Source organism: Danio rerio, chromosome 4 (genome assembly GCF_049306965.1).
Source record: "Danio rerio strain Tuebingen ecotype United States chromosome 4, GRCz12tu, whole genome shotgun sequence".
NCBI lineage: Eukaryota > Metazoa > Chordata > Actinopteri > Cypriniformes > Danionidae > Danio > Danio rerio.
The window spans coordinates 11,807,539-11,820,608 of record NC_133179.1 but is presented as its reverse complement, the minus strand read 5'-3'; the positions used below and the strand labels follow the sequence as shown (position 1 = coordinate 11,820,608).

General features: G+C 35.5%; 1 protein-coding gene and 1 long non-coding RNA gene across 6 annotated transcripts in view; one reads left to right on the top strand and one right to left on the bottom strand.

Moving 5' to 3' along the window:
• Positions 1-13,070, bottom strand: part of sema3aa (sema domain, immunoglobulin domain (Ig), short basic domain, secreted, (semaphorin) 3Aa) — a 165,942-nt gene that overhangs the window by 118,443 nt on the left and 34,429 nt on the right. For 3 of the 5 annotated variants that reach the window (XM_073945551.1, XM_073945552.1, XM_073945549.1), the window contains one exon: positions 12,270-12,359. The gene's annotated coding sequence lies outside the window, so the exon portion shown is untranslated. The remainder of the gene's footprint in view (positions 1-12,269; positions 12,360-13,070) is intronic. The other 2 variants (XM_073945553.1, XM_073945550.1) reach the window with 1 other exon arrangement.
• On the top strand, positions 1,647-6,198 carry LOC141381596 (uncharacterized). The gene is made up of 3 exons (XR_012401960.1): positions 1,647-2,287; positions 2,430-2,559; positions 5,321-6,198. It is a non-coding gene; the product is annotated as an uncharacterized lncRNA (long non-coding RNA).

Here is a 13,070-nt window from a genome sequence, read left to right as displayed (position 1 = left end):
ATATTATTTATTTTTTCTTTATTATTTTTAATGAAAATTATATACAATTTAGATTTGAAAAAAAAATCACTTTATAATTCATCTTAAATTTATAGTTTGTCATATTAAATGTGGATTTTTAATGAATATTTTATACATTTTATGAATTATTTAGAAACATTTTTAAAAATTAATTTAAAATGATATTGTTAACACTGAGAATGTGTATTTAGAAATTTTTTATTTTTGTTGTTATTATTATTATTTTCCCCAAAGAATTGCATTATTATGATCTATATCTAAGCGACATTTTTCATTGGTCACATTTTTCCGTTTCCACTGAGTAGTACTGTACAGTACAGGTTGGTATGGGTCACCTTATCAGGCTAGCGTTTCCACTGCCAAAAGGGTACCAATGGTGGGCGTGGGGTATCACAGAAAGTTTCGACTTCATTCTCGCTCAAGGAAATGTCAAAATAAAGCTCTACGGGTCGTTCACATATCATATGAGAAGCCTTTCTTCCCAAAAAAAGATGCTGTATACACATAAATACTTGTGTATAAATGTTCATTACTAACCTTTCTATAAACATGAATTGATTATAACTGCAGATCAATGACAGTGCGAAATAGCCTACTGTAATAGTTAAACATGGTATTTGTTCATGTTTTTGGTTGTTGAAAGAATCATTTGCTTATTTGTTTGTTGGTGCTTTTCCTTTGTTCTTTCTTGCTTAACTCTCGGGTTTGTCCGTTTCTGTAAGGATCGGATGTCAGAAGCACTTCAATAATTCCACATGCGTCATTATCATCAGCTCAAGTTTGTTATTTCAACTGTAGATGTGCGGCGAGCGACCACGAGTTCTCTGCAGAAAGTGAAACCACTCGCTTTTTTTCGATGACCTCATAAAACAACAACAATTCATGGCAGATTTTGTTCTTCTTGACTTGGCCGCTGTTTATCAAGACGACGACAAGGTTTGTTTGAGCTAGGGTCGACCATGGCTCGTTATTATATGTATATAGTATTACGATGCAATGTCTCGGCTGTGTATTTAAAAATGGCACTTCCTTTGTTTTCATTCTACTGCTTATGTATGCGCTAATGACTCTTCTCTGTAAACCAATAGCGATCAGCTGCGTGTTTTGCTCTGCCTTTTGGTATGCTTTTATCATGCTAGGCAACCTTTGCAAAGGGTACCCAAAAAGTGGTATGGTATGGTTTGCTTTTAGGTACATTTTAACAGTGGAAACGGCCATAAAAACACACCCACCTGTACTGTACGCTAAGAAAATGGGCCATTTGTTGGTCAGACAGTCAAAATAAGAGTGCAAAGGCAACTTTTCCTAAGTGAGATTACCAGAAAATAAATAATTTAAAAAATGATTCCTCTTCAAGACAAATGGAGAACGAATTCTCTCCCACAAGCTACGCAACGCCTTAACAAAAATCAATACAGTAATTTTCTACTTAGATAACCCAATTCCTCAAGAGTGATTTTTTAATTTCCTCCAAGCGCATCTTCGATTATTCAATTATGGAGTCCATTCGAGAGCCGAACCAGCAATGAGGTGACAGTCTTCGAATCAGTTTCTCTTGTTCTCGTCCGACACCGATCTGTCTGCAGCTCATGCAGGTTTTATTAGATATCAGCTCTGCCAAATGTGAGGCAGAAATGTTCATGCACAGGAGCGGCCACACGAGAAAAGACAAGTGCAGACGCATACGACAATTTATATGCCTGAATCTGGGGATTTGAGGTTGGCTTCCAACCGCACTGTAAATGTATATCCTACACGTATGTGGTCTAAAGCCTGGGTGGTGCGTTTTGGGTAACTCTGTGGTTTATTAAAGCAAAAAAAGGGGAAAAGGAGTTGAGGAAATTGCCAGTTGATTTTGAGTGGGTGGTAGGGCTAGAAAAAAACAGCAGACGTGTAGATTTATCCAAAGGGTTCAGGCTGAAGCGTAATCTTCGTGTTGCAGGAGATCAACAACAATGTGAACAATTAAGACGATGAGGCAAAATCATTTATCAAGCTTCCTACGAAGGCTATAAGAAGAACTGAAAGGGAAAGACGGAATGAATTAATTTCCTTTATCTCCTCGAGTCGTTAGTTCCAGCAGTCATTTGTGGATCACAATGGAAGGCACGCAGACTGGCGGCAAATGAGTATTCATTAGGACGTACAGATGGACGGGCACAAACATTCATTCACACACAAATAGACAGACGCTCGGCACACACTCACAGGGATCGTTCTGCGTGCTCGAGCCTGGGATATTGCGGATTTTACTCCGCTGAATGAGGTAAGTGTGAAGTGATGTTGTCCAACAGCTGGACAGTACATCGCTCTCTTGGAGACTGGATCATCTTTCTATTCCCTCTCCACTACAATCCCCTTCTTTTTGTGTGTGTCGTGAGTGAACGGCTTTTGCTAACTGTTACCAGGCCCAATGAGAGATCAAACAGAGCCTCGCTGCACATCTGGATCAGATGAGAGATTTATAGAGCCAGCGTCTAGATACCAGTCAGCCAAAACTGACCCTTGCCACACAGTGATGAGGACTGGCCTGATTTGGTAAGATTAAGTTACTGTAAACACTGGTACATAAATGAACATGAGGATATTATAGGAGCTTAAAAGGATACTTCTTCAATTAAATAAAAATCTGTCATCCCTGAATCATATTTCATATCATTAGAAAAGTATTATGTGAATTAGTCTCTTGGTTTGATCTTAATGTAAAGCTCCTGAAATAAATACTCCTTTTATAGTGTAAGGCATTAGAATGTACAGTGTAAAAAGCGATTAGTTATTTTGCCAATTTTACCCGTTGCCTTAAAAGAAACAAGTTGATTTTTTTTTTAAAAAGCTGTAAACCCATTGACTTAACTTTTATAATTATGAACATAGTTTGATTACTTAATATTTATAAGGCAACCAGTTTACTCTTTTTTTTTTAAGTAAAGTCAAGGAATCGCTTTTTAAAGTGTAGTGTTTATACTATTGTTTATACTACACTATTGTGTGTTTTTTTTTATTTTTAGGATTTGTTTTAAACTTCTGGGCTACTGTCAATATACACTCTCATTATTATGGAAAATAGCACTGTGGTCATTCTGTAAAATCTCTCTCTCTTTTTGGCAGGAAAAAATATATAAATAAAATTGTACACTTTTGAAATGACATGAGCATAAATAGAGCGGAAATTCCTAATTATACAAACAGATTCAACAAAATTTTAGGTAAAAAAAAAAAAAAGCTTAAAAGATGTGAAAAAAGGTAAAAAAAAAAAAAAAAGTCAATTAGTTAAAATTTCTACCCTTTTAGCACAAAATAATCCCAACCCAGGCTCATTCTAAAAATGTAGCACTATATACATTTCTAGAGAGTGGCAAATACTGAATCGACTGACCCACCCTCCACCTTCCCAAAACTCAACCAATAGTGCTTTTTAAAAGCACCGATTGACCAGCGCCCACCCACTTCCCTGAACCCAACAGACAGTTTAAAAAGCAATCCAGAAAAAGAAAAGGCAAGTGACTGACAACCAGCTCTGGCTACATAATTTGAGATCTCCAGAAATGTATATAGGGCTACGTTTTCAGAATGAGACTATGTTGAATATTACACATACATTTCACAAGCTACAAAACAAGACTATATAACTATAAACTGAATTTATCTTCATTTTCCAAATGTAATAAATGTATTTTTAAATAACTGAAATTAAAATAAAATACAATTTTAAAATACATTTTTAGTATACAGATTTTCCTAGTACATTTAGGAGTCCATAAGATTTTAAAAAAAAAAATATCATGGATAACAATTGACCATACATCTTTGTCATGTTTTTTTAACTTTCACAAAAATTTCACAAAAAATTGTTGTTCTTTATTTACATCAAATGTCTTATAAAGAACCTGAAATAACTTTTATTTTTATAATAGTTTTTTGGGGTTTTTCATCTTTAATTGATAGGACAATAGAAAGTATAGACAGGAAAACGTGGGGAGCAGAGAGAGGGGAAGAATCAGCATAGGACCATAAGGTGGGAATCAAACTCAGGTCGCTGTGAACACCGGAGTGCAATGTGTCGATGCGCTAACCACTACACCATTGGCGCCGACCTAAAATGACTTTTAGAGAATACAAATACTCTTTATCACAAAGAAAACTATGCGAAAGGTTCTTTTATGGAATCCAAAAAGTTATTTCTATGGCATCACTGCACTGTAAAACAGTCAACTTTATCAAATGAAATGAGTGTAGATAACTCAAAATTGACGGAAAGTTAATTCGACTCATATGAAAAGAGGTTTGAAGAGTTGATGTTAAAGAGTTAATTAAACACCTCATTACTTCAACCTAAATAAAGTAAGTTCACAGTACTCATACAGATTAGTTTTTTAACACAAATGATTTGTAGCAATCAATTTCCTCAATTTGTTTGAGTTGCCTTAACTTATTGGGTTTTACAGTACTCAATTGGTTTGAGTTCTCTTCATTTATTGGATTTTACTTTGCTCGAATTGCTTCATTTACTCAAATAGATTAAGATCACAGTACTCATTAGGATTAGTTTTTCAATTTAAATGGTTTGTTGCAATCAGTTTCCTCAAACGGTTTGCGTTACCTTAACTTTTTGGGTTTCACAGTGTATAAAAACCCCTTTCAGAAGCTTTATTTTTAGGAATGTTGGTGTGACTTTTCTCAATAACTCAAAAGTCACGTTACCATTAATTTATTTGAGCCCCACCAACTGCTCGCCCAGCTGATCAAACATCCAGACCAGTCTGGACCAGTAAATGCCTATTAGGTTCCACATTATCTGCATTTTCCAACAGGGCAAGATCCGCCATTTCCATCCTCACAGCTGCCCCCCGACTGCACTAATCTCCGGCACGGCACACATGCCTACTTAGAGAAAGGGCACAAACATAAGCGTGCCTGCAAAGTCACGGAAATGACTGAGGCATCTTGGGAGTCAACGGAAACACCTTCCCCATGTGGGGCGTTGGAGTGGTTAACAGCATGTTCAGGGCATTATTCCCAGCCAGTGGAAACACTCAGGCTGATATTACATCCCGGCTGTAATAATAAACCTGTTTCATCTGGGGTGAGATGGATCGAGAGTTCCAAATGCACAGAGTCCTGAAATTACATCCTTGATGCTGAGGGCATCTCTCCAGAAATGAAATGAAATCCTATAGCCGGAGCCAGGCCGGTGCGGAGAGCTAGATTAAACATACGCTAGTATTAAAGTCAGCTTTAAATAAAGAGAATTCACACATGCTCACAAACTCTCTCTCTCTCTCTCTTTGACCTCCCATAGATCACTCCGAGGAGATCAGACGCTCTGGTGTAACTCCTATCTTGATTTAATGAAAAAATGAAAATGTTGTGACAGTAAAGCTGGAGCCTGCAGAACAATAGAGCCCTTTGTGCCACAGGAAATACATGCTTTTAATGACTTGTTAGGAAACTCAGAGGAAGCTGCTTGGAAGTGTTGTTGCGCACGAGGAATTTGGTGATTCACAATAAACCTGTGTTGCATAAAAACATTGCGGAACAGCTGTAGATGAGCTGAAATGAATAGAGGATGAAGCAATGCAGCATCATCTGTTTTGCGTAATTCCTAATTAATGAATTCCCGGAGGATCGGGGAGGTATGAGGCATTAAACCTGACATACCTGATAATACTGAGCACCAGCGTGACCTTTCACCTCAGAGATGAGGCAGGGGGAAACATGAAAGCCATGTGAAATTCAACTGTTTGTAAGCAGAATCTGACAAGACATACAAACTGTCTGCTAATGAAAACATCTGCTGTGATTCTCCCAATGGCTTTTGTATTAGTGGAAAATTTGCCATCATTCGTTTATCTACAAAATACAAATTGTTACTTGTTTTGTGCATAAATCTAGGCTAAATTTAGAGAGGTTTATGCGAAAGAAGAAGATTGATTTGCTGATAGGGTAGGAACAATAAACTGAATTCTACACATGCGCTCAGAAAACAAGTCTTGTCATCCCAACACTATTTTGCTTCTCAAATTGCTTCAGAGATGTTTATGCATATATATATATGCCCCAAATCTGCTTGTGATGATACGCATATGCTTCATACCAATGTTTCTCACATTAAACCACTAAAACAAAGATGAAAGGTAAATCTTGATCTTCAAAGAAAATTTGGAAAATTTGGAAATCAAAGATAAAATAAATAAATAATAATAAATAATAACAAATAATATTTAATGATAATAATAATAATAATAATAATAATAATAATATATTTCAGTATTTGTAATAATTGTAAAAAAATCCTGTTCATTTAGAAATATTAATAATAATAAGTATATTATTATTATTATTATTATTATTATTATTATTATTATTATTATTATTATTTATTTATTTGTTATTTATTTAATTTATTTTAATGTGATTATTATTTTAATGTGATTATTATTATTATTATTATTATTATTATTATTATTATTATTATTATTATTATTATTAACAACAATTAAAATATTGTTAGTATCATTAATAATAAATAAATAAATAAATAAATAAATAAATAAATAATAGCAGTAGTAATTTCTTTTAAGATTAAATGTTTTTTTTAATTAATGAACAATTATTATGGGCATTCTTGAACTTAAAACTGAACATAAATTATTAATCTAATCAAAAGGATATATTTACCATGTAAACAATTAATAATAATTCAGAATTAGTAGTCCTCAAAAACATACTGGCACATATTTTTATTTAAATTAATGCATCAATATAAAACATTTTCTTGCCAGTAAAAAATGCACGCAAATGCAGCGTATTTTAATGATAAAGCAATAAAATATTTAAATAAAATACATTTGTGCATGCATGTATGCATTTATTCATTAATTCTTTATTAAACAAATATTTTAACAAATAAACTTAGACAAACTTTTCTCATTAAGCTCATTTAACTAATTCAACCCCTATAAACTAAAAACTCAGCCATGAACAGATTTCTTCACTTCACCACTTGACTTTATCGCTTCACATTTTGCGATTAGCCCGACAGATTAGCCTGTTATCAGTGTGACTGAACAATTCACTAAGTGCCTTTTCCTCTCGCATGGAGTTAATTGCGTCTTCCTCTCATACTTTTTCCGTAAGAGGGGAAAGCCCGTTCATAAAGTTCCCACTATCTCCCAGCACCATCCGTCATCTGAACATCCTTCACCTTGCCTGTCCTCCCTTCTCCAACACACACACAGCAGAATGGGCACAAAGCGATGCAATCCTCCCCCCTCATCTGCTTTTCATTTCTCTACAGCCAGGTCAAGGTTTAACAGTCTCACAGTCTATCACACACACACATCAGAGGCCTGTACCTGGGCGCCATCCCCCTGGAGCCCCTCACATTTCAACAGCACCTTCAGAGAAGAAGTGTGAGGATCATGAACCAAACACCTTGTGCTCCGGGAGCTCCTCCTGAGGCTGCGGGAGACGGATATGAATGCATTCCTGCTCAAATGAACTGATTTTTCACTTTAAGTCAATCACAGCTTCCTTTAGGGGCCTTCTGTGCTTCTCAAAGGGTGTTGAATTGCGTGTTGAATCCTAAATTAGGATTTGGTGCATAAATGGTTCTAATCCTGGGTAAATCTCACGGGATTGGATTTGTCTTCTGGGGAAGGGGTGAAGAGATTTAGCTGATTCACTGGAGCTGGACTAATACTGACTCAACATGCTAATGCATCATAAACAAACCCTTCACATTGCAGATCTGCTCTTTATAAATGCACAGTCTTATATGGATAATACAAGCTGAGCTGACCTGTTGGGGGGTCTTAGATGTTGTAATCAGTGTTATTTTTCTAAAGTCAGCCCTGTTTGTGAGACGGGGAAGAATAGACATGATGGGTGCATGCAGTTATATTTATATGATTGCATATCTGACTGATGATAAAATTCAACACAGGCTCATTCTGAAAATGTAGTCCCGTGGACGTTTCTGGAGACCACGAATTATGTAGCCGGAGGTACATATGGCTGCACTTCATTTTATTAGGCGAAGTAAAATCTGTAAATGTTGTAAAAATCAGACGGCGGTTTTTCTTTTTCTGGATGGCTTTGTAAATCGTCGGATGGGTTTAGGGAAGTAAGCGGGTGGGTCAATCTGTAAAATTGGTTGGGTTTAGGGAAGGAGGAGGGTGGGTCGGTCGACTGGCCAGTCGCCCAGTCAATCAGAGGACTTTCATTTACACTGTATTCATCCCATAATGGACAGAGAAGTTGCCCTCAAGTCACACTGTATAAAAATTGTTGCTGCCTTAAATATTTTAGTTGAATCAAATTAACTTTTCTAGTCATCTCAACTTACACCAAACTGACTCAACATATTAATGTAAACTTGGTTAACTTATTGATTAAGTTAATAAAATAAGTTAAAATAACATAAAACATTTGTTGTCAGGACTTTTTGTCATATCATTTTTACAGTGCACTTTATCAGCATGCAGTCACAAGGCCAATAGATATATGACTGTACTTTGTCTAAACTACTAAGCTCTACCTTCACTTATACTTCAAATAACTTTTTTTTTTTTTTGTGAGCTTCTGAAAAACGATGCTGTAAATTTAGACCAGAATACCATAAGGGCACCCTCTAGAGACAGAGGAACCGTAACCTCTGCTTCCTCATATAACCGTCCACTCACTCCCACTGAGGCTGATTTGTGCCTGTATTGAGTTCTATATAGGTATTCAAAATGATTAAACACCCTAAAAAAAAAAAAAAAAAAATTGCATTCCTCCTCCACTTATTCCCAGAGGTCTGCCATCCAGGTTTATGTATGTTAGCAAAAATGTAAAACTGCTCCATAAACTACATAATTTTTTACACTCTCGGGGCCACCATAAAGAAAGTTCTTCTCAATGGCGCTGTTCATATTTTTATGATCTACGCCAGTTTCATTTCCAACAATTGATTATGCCTGCGCACAGTCACAGTCGGGTGGTTTCAGGCTTACTTTTTTTACTCATTAATGATGCCAAGAGCTCCACCACCAAGCAGCGCCCGGTTCTGCACATGCCAAGCTTCTCACCTTCCTCTCATACTTCGCCACACATTCAGTCCGTATTCTCCTCACCTCGGCGTTCCAGTCGCTCTGGCTGGCTTTACAGCTCTTGTTAACTGCTGGAGTGCTTTCAGAAAGCTGCCCCAAACTTAATGAGATGTGACTGGCTATACGGTGTGGCTTGAAAATGAAACGTGGTGCAGCCGGCCTAAGCAATCTCAAACCAGAGCACACATCGCTATAAATATGTCACTTCAGAGAGTGTTGGAGAAATCTGACGGTAAGCAGCGCAGAGGGTCAGTTGTACCAAAGACCCTACGGCGTATTGAAATAAGCTTTTTTTTAATTTTCTTTTTTTTCTTTCTATTTCTTTGGAATTGCTTTACTAAATCCCGCTAGCTCCCCTTCGCTTTCCTGGCAGGATTATGGGAAGGTTTTCCCCCCAGTGACGAAGCCCGATGGCATCCAGATGCGGCGCTGCACTTGCTCAGGCTGGGGGAAAATGAATTGGCATGCGGCACGCTCTGGAAGGCTCTGAGTAAACATGACCCCGTGGTGACCCCCACTGCTCATGGCCCTGCAGGTCTCAAACAGGTCCATTAAGCCTGTTCAGATACCCTGGGGCTGACCTGCTCCATTTCAAACTCAATCACCATCCCCAACAGCCCAATCAGCGGCTGACGCTGCATTCGGAGAACTGCTAAAAACAACCGAGAGCTTTCACAAGTGCACAGCACATGAAACAGAACGATAAAGAAAAACAGGTCTACAGCTCAGTGAGCTGAAACTGAGAAATAATCATATATTTTTTATATTATTCACATAAAAAGGGGCTTATTATTAATTCATTATTAATTTTAGAAACAATTAGGACATTTTAATACAGATTTTATTTGTGTGAAATAAAATATTGATGCTTCAAAAAGTCAATCTATATGAATCAAACTATTTTGTCTTCTGAAAAAATACTTGGTTTATACTGTATGATTAGGATGTTTCATTTAAGCTAGCAATTACATATAAACATTGGTCAGTGAACATAAAAAGCTCAACCCTACCTACTGTACTGTATGTGGCGAGGGAGAATAAATTTCATTGATTCTTAAATTGAAATTGAAGCTTGAACTTGTTGATGGCACACAACATTAAACCTTTCTCATTTTTGTTTGAATTTGAATGCGGTGCACATGTTTGACCCCTTTAATGTTTTAATGAGTTGAAAAGACATACATCTCTAAAATTAGATAAAAAAAAACACCACAGATTGTTTAACAAAGTTTCTAAAGGGTGTAAAGCAATATGAACAATGCTGGGTTCACTCCAGATCCGAAGAATTGCGCTACTCTCTCTAGTGGAACGCCTCAGACATACTTTCTTGTCGAGTTATTTATTATTTTTTTTTTTTACATGAGCAGAAGATGTAATTGAGGCAAATTATGCACTATTAGCACCACCCAATGAAAATCCGTCCCTTTTTTCATGTTTCTACTGGCTTTGTAAGTAATATAGTGTATATAAAATTTTGTGTAAACCCAATTTTTATTAAACGAATCCCTTTAACTTGTAAACATGATTTGTAGGATTCTTTGGAGGCAAGAATGTTGCATGAACATAATACAGTGTAATTTCACATTTTTGTTTTTTATGCCCCAAATTATTAACTTGTACAATAGTTGGATGAATATTATTTCATAAAACGCTGTCATAACCCCTAAAAACAAATAAAAATAACATGTGTAAAAGCAAAATTCACTGTTTTTAAACTACCAAGCACAGATCATTAAAACTGTCCATTTTCTGGTTTTGATTTTGAACAAAATTCCAATAAATAACATAATATTGTACTATATTTTAGTAGCCATATTGTGTTTTTTGTCACCAACAAAAATATTATCTAAAAAAAACCCACAGCTGAACTGTTTTGCGTTTCAATTCGGCACACATACTATAGCTGGATAAACATTATTTCATGAAAGGCTGTCATAACTAAAAAAATAAACAATTATGGAAGCAAAATTCACATGAATGTCAATTTTGTTTAGCTGCCAAGCGCAGATCATTAAAAATCCCCAGTTTCTGGTCTTGATTTTGTACAAAATTACAATAAATAACATAATATTGTGCTATATTTTAGTAGCTATATTGTGTTTTTTGTCACCAACAAGAATATTATCTAAAAAAAAAAAAACACACAGCTGAACTGTTTTGCGTTTCAAATCAGCTTGCATATAATAGTTGGATAAATATTATTTTATGAAACGCTGTCGTAACAAAAAAAATATATAATTTACAAAATTGCAATCAATAATATAATATTGTAATATTTAAGTAGCCATGATGTATTTTTTTCCACCAACAAGAATATTATCTAAAAAGCTATTATCTAAAATGATCTAAAAACTGTTTGTATTTCAAATCAGCACACCTACAAATGTTAGGATTAATATTATTTTATGAAACGCTGTCATAACAAACAAACAAAAAAGTGAAGGAGCAAAATATACATGAATATCAGGTCAGTTATGTTTAGCTACCAAACACAGATTATTAAAAATCCCCATTCCTTACCTTAATGAGCAGCTCCGTCTCACTCTGCTTAAAGTTCCTAGAAGTCAGGCTCATGTAGCAAAAACACACTCTCTGAAAAATGTTTAGTTTCTTTTATGTTTGCATTGTCATTTAAAAAGAAAACTCTCACTGTCTCCAAAGAAATTAAATACAGCTGTAAAGTTCAAATTATTAATAAAAAGTGCATCAACCAAAAGAAAAGGCTAATTTTGTATCTATTGACAGTTCAATGATATGAATCTACTGTAAGTCTTTGATTCTTGATTCATGGGGACACACATAAATCAACACTATTTTCAGAGCCAGAAAATGAAGAATGTGTGAATATATTGTGGCTTTATCAGCTTTTTTTCCACACTTACAACTTGAGCTCGTAATCACATAACTTCAAACCCTGTTCAATAAAACAGTCACCGAGCTGCTTACTGTACTAGCGCCATAGCTCTGGATCTGAGTTGAGCACTGGGGTTTTTCATTTCTAAACTACATTAGGGATTCAACAGCAGTTGCTCTAAAGGCAGGCTGAAGTGTAATTACCTCACGCTGCAAACACTGTAATTATCTATTCATGCCTCGGATTCTTCTCAAGAACATATTAATTCCAGCTGTGTAAGAGCTCTTAGCTTATCCACTTACCTGGACGAATTACTCGTCATGGTTCAATCACATCTGCTGGGTGGCCAAAAGCAGTTCCTGCAGCACACTTCAAACTTTGTCACATTTCTGCTGTCAAAAAAAGGAAAAGGGATGTTAGCTCTTACCTGAAAAAAAGAAAAGTCATATAAATCCCGTAATAAAACTTTTGCGCTAAATTATAGATGAATTACGAGCTTGATTTGCAAACAAAACGGCACACCATTACTGCCAACATAATTAATACCATGAAGATGATGTCTTTTCGTTTTTCCTGTACTTGTGCATTCATTTACATTGTAGCAATTAGCTGTGATTACCTGTGAAAGCTTTTTAATTAACGTGCCATCGCATGCCAAGCTAAAAACCACTAAATGAATGAGCAACTTTGCAATACTTTCCATTGTTGAAGTTTATTTACATGAAGAAGGTTAAACTGCACTTTACTGTACTGAATGCACATATGTTTCTTAAACATTATATGTTTCACATTTAAAGTTTACTTTGTTATGTCAAATTAAAAGCTTTAACCAAAAATACTGTCATGTGCTGACTAGAGGTGTGTTCGCATTTGTAGCTCAGTTCTTTTAGTCTTAATTTTATACAAAATTCCAATCAATAACATAATATTGTACTATATTTTAGTGGCCATGTTGTGTTGTCTGTCTGTTTCATCAACAAAAATATTATCTGAAAAGTCACTGTTTTCAGCCATTTGAATGAATCAACTGAATAACTCAATAATTCATTTGCATTTTAAATCAGCAAACCTTTGTGTCATTTCAGAATGATTCCATGTTTTGA